Here is a 4,475-nt window from a genome sequence, read left to right as displayed (position 1 = left end):
TGGATACCAGTGGCAGTGTGTCTGGGTCCACACTACCATCTTGGTATGATTCGAGGCCGACCTAAAACCTCTTCCGTTTTCGGGTACGGCACCCAGTTACTTGTGTAACTTCTTTTTTCGAACTGAAAATTCAGTTCTTCCAGCATTTAGGTTTAAACCACAGCCACCACGATACTCCCCAAAGGGCCGAACCCAATGAGCAGATTGAACAGAAGTCCAAGGGCTTTCTGCTCCCCGTGGTACCGGAAAGTCTCCGGTCAGACTGCGTAGCCTAAACTACTGCCAGTTGAGCTCCCCATTACTCAAATGACTGGTGACATTTGTCGCTTGAACTTCAAATGTCTTTTTATTTGCTTTTTCATTTAAAGTGTTTCTAATATCAGTTCAAGCTGAGTATTATAGCACTATCACTCCATATACTATGCTGATATTACTGGGCAAAGAATATAATAACAGTCATAGTGCATATTGGCTTTTAGTCGCCTTTTACGACAGGCATGCCTTGCCGCGGGCATATTCTTTCCCCAAACCCGCAGGGGAAGTAGATAGGGACAGAGGGAATCTCGTTAATCCATTCATGCGCGTCACTAATTAGATGACGAGGCATTTGGCTACCTTAAGAGAGTCATAGTTACTCCCGCCGTTTACCCGCGCTTACTTGAATTTCTTCACTTTGACATTCAGAGCACTGGGCAGAAATCACATTGTGTCAACACCCGTTAGGGCCATCACAATGCTTTGTTTTAATTAGACAGTCGGATTCCCCAAGTCCGTGCCAGTTCTGAATTGATTGTTAATTGATAATCGTTATAATTTAAAAAGTATCTATACAATAATAAATCCTTTAGAAATTTTAGCAAGAAAGTTCCACAATTGGCTACGTAACTACTATCCGGGGAACAAGAATCGAAATTCTCTATTTACCCAGAACGAGTACATAAACCATGGTATTGCTTCCCAATCAAGCCCGACTATCTCAATCTTCAGAGCCAATCCTTATCCCGAAGTTACGGATCTAATTTGCCGACTTCCCTTACCTACATTATTCTATCGACTAGAGACTCTTCACCTTGGAGACCAGCTGCGGATATTGGTACGGCCTGTTGAGAAGTTTGCGTAACCCCACCATAAATTTTCAAGGTCCGAGGAGAAAAAATCGACACAACAGTAAATGTCATGCTCTTCTAGTCCATCTACCATATCTACCATATCTCTCTTCGAAAGACTTCCATGGTAGTACGACTATAAAACAGAAAAGAAAACTCTTCCGATACCTCTCGACGGCTTCTTTATGGTCGTTCCTGTTGCCAGGATGAGCACAAGGCCCATTTTTAATAACAAACGGATACTCAACAGGTTACGGAATTGGAACCGTATTCCCTTTCGTTCAAAATTATTCAAGTGTTTAATTACTATGGAATAAAAATTCATTCATTTCATTTCATTAAAACTTGAAAATTTTCGGCTTTCGCCTTGAACTTAGGACCGACTAACTCGTGATCAACCACTGTTCACACGAAACCCTTCTCCACTTCAGTCCTCCAAGGTCTCATTCGATTATTTGCTACTACCACCAAGATCTGTACCAATAGCGGCTCCATGCAGGCTTACGCCAAACACTTCTAAGCACACCATTGTACCCTCCTACTCACTAAAGTTTCAAAATTTATAATCCAACCGAAATTGTATTATAAATCATGTACTTTAGCGGTAATGTATAGGTATACAACTTAAGCGCCATCCATTTTAAGGGCTAGTTGCTTCGGCAGGTGAGTTGTTACACACTCCTTAGCGGATTACGACTTCCATGTCCACCGTCCTGCTGTTTTAAGCAACCAACGCCTTTCATGGTATCTGCATGAGTTGTTAATTTAGGCACCGTAACATTACGTTTGGTTCATCCCACAGCGCCAGTTCTGCTTACCAAAAGTGGCCCACTGGGCACATTATATCATAACCTCAACCTTCATATCAAGAAAGGTGAGGTTCTTACCCATTTAAAGTTTGAGAATAGGTTAAGGTCGTTTCGACCCTAAGGCCTCTAATCATTCGCTTTACCAGATAAGATTATTTTACATAATTTTTAAATGCACCAGCTATCCTGAGGGAAACTTCGGAGGGAACCAGCTACTAGATGGTTCGATTGGTCTTTCGCCCCTATACTCAATTCTGACAATCGATTTGCACGTCAGAACTGTTTCGGTCTTCCATCAGGGTTTCCCCTGACTTCAACCTGATCAAGTATAGTTCACCATCTTTCGGGTCACAGCATATATGCTCAAGGTACGCTCCAGTTAGAGGTATAAATAATAATAAATTATCATTATACATAACTATATGGAACGCCCCGGGATTGAATTAATAATGTAATACATTAAAAATTAATCCCATTATTAATACAGTTAAGTTAATTTCGCCATTAGGTTTAATATAACCCAATGACTTGCACATATGTTAGACTCCTTGGTCCGTGTTTCAAGACGGGTCCCGAAGGTATCCTGAATCTTTCGCATTGTTAATCATATAAATGCATACAATTAATATTAAAATCAATGATAATAATATTATTGTAAAATTCAAAAGAATTTTAGCATTATATATAATAAAATCTATCAACACTTTATCAAATCATCAGTAATTATTCTATGTTAATAAGCTAAAAGCAAATTAATTTGAATAAACTTAAAAACCAATGATCTTTTGATAAATATTTTATTATGTTAATAGATTACAATGTCCTTATATGAAAAAAATGCACACTATTACTATAATATTTAAAATTAAATACTACAGTTATAATGATGAATTTTTCATAATGGATATTCAGGTTCATCGGGCTTAACCTCTAAGCAGTTTCACGTACTATTTAACTCTCTATTCAGAGTTCTTTTCAACTTTCCCTCACGGTACTTGTTTACTATCGGTCTCATGGTTATATTTAGTTTTAGATGGAGTTTACCACCCACTTAGTGCTGCACTATCAAGCAACACGACTCTTTGGAAATATCTTTCTAGTAATCATTAACGTTATACGGGCCTGGCACCCTCTATGGGTAAATGGCCTCATTTAAGAAGGACTTAAATCGTTAATTTCTCATACTAGATATTAAGATATTCCATACACTGCATCTCACATTTGCCATATAGACAAAGTGACTTAGTGCTGAACTATTTTCTTTTCGCTCGCCGCTACTAAGAAAATCCTTGTTAGTTTCTTTTCCTCCCCTCATTAATATGCTTAAATTCAGGGGGTAGTCCCATATGAGTTGAGGTTGTATAAAATATATTTTAGATTGATTTGTTTATTTTTATTTAATTTTTTTGCTATTTGCTATTTTAAAGAAATATATTTTTATATCTTGATTACTCAATATTATTCAATCTTTTCATCCCTTTTTAAAATTCATAATATAATAATTAATAAAATTAACAACATTATTCCTCCACATATCATATATTTTTTTTTATTATAAATTTTTCTCAATACAATAGAGTGAATTAATTCTAGAATAAAAATTTATTTTATGCTAGACATTCCTCTTATGTATTATTTAATATAATTTAATTTTATTTTTTCTTTTATGGGAATACTAAGATTCTCATTTATCATAAATTTTCGTTCAAATATGAGGTATTCAAGAATATATTTTCTATATTTCTTTTTATGCTATTAATATTATGGATTGAAAAATACAATCCAATAATATGCCATATGCTTAAATTCTATTAATTGACTAAAAGAATAAGCAACTAATTTAGCATAGTCTTACAACCCTCAACCATATGTAGTCCAAGCAGCACTTTAAAATTAATTAAAGTACATAACAGCATGGACCGCAATATGCGTTCAAAATGTCGATGTTCATGTGTCCTGCAGTTCACACGATGACGCACAGTTTGCTGCGTTCTTCATCGACCCATGAGCCGAGTGATCCACCGCTTAGAGTGATAATTTTTTTGTATTTTTTTAATTCAAAGTCAAAGAATTTTAATTTATTGAAAGTATTAATAATTAATCAATAATAAATTTTTAATACATAAGTTTAAAACATCTTTCAATAAATTGTAATTTTAAACCCAAACATTTGCAGCTGCGCATGTCTTAGGTCAACAAAAACAGTAATACCTTTTATATATTATTTTCTTCTCTATTTGTGCGTTTTCTTTTTTTAAATTTTTCAACATGTTTTTAATCACAAATAGAAAATACCATAAAAAAAAGGTATTACACACGTTAATGTGAACAAGTTAACTTATCATTTATAATATTTTATATAAATATCACAATTAAATATTATTTTCTATATAAATAATAAGTACAGCTATATGTTTAAAGGTTTTTTTATTGCGTTCAAATACAATGTATGCGAAGTTCACAATATAATATATATTGTCATAATGCATTACAAGGAGTTAAAAAAAAAAAAAAAAACAGAAAAACATTCAAAACATTGTATAATTCAAAACATTTTGAA

The 4,475-nt window shown here is 34.3% G+C and overlaps 1 non-coding gene and 1 pseudogene across 1 annotated transcript; both read right to left on the bottom strand.

Moving 5' to 3' along the window:
* Window positions 1–488: 488 nt before the first annotated feature.
* Window positions 489–3,275, bottom strand: LOC138858585 (large subunit ribosomal RNA; annotated as a pseudogene).
* A 494-nt stretch (window positions 3,276–3,769) lies between these two features.
* LOC138858606 (5.8S ribosomal RNA) lies at window positions 3,770–3,948 on the bottom strand. The gene has a single exon (XR_011397658.1). It is a non-coding gene; the product is annotated as a 5.8S ribosomal RNA (ribosomal RNA).
* Between the last annotated feature and the right edge of the window lie 527 nt (window positions 3,949–4,475).

This window comes from Bactrocera oleae, unplaced genomic scaffold (assembly GCF_042242935.1).
Source record: "Bactrocera oleae isolate idBacOlea1 unplaced genomic scaffold, idBacOlea1 ctg00000010.1, whole genome shotgun sequence".
NCBI lineage: Eukaryota > Metazoa > Arthropoda > Insecta > Diptera > Tephritidae > Bactrocera > Bactrocera oleae.
This window is presented reverse-complemented; position numbering and strand designations above follow the sequence as displayed.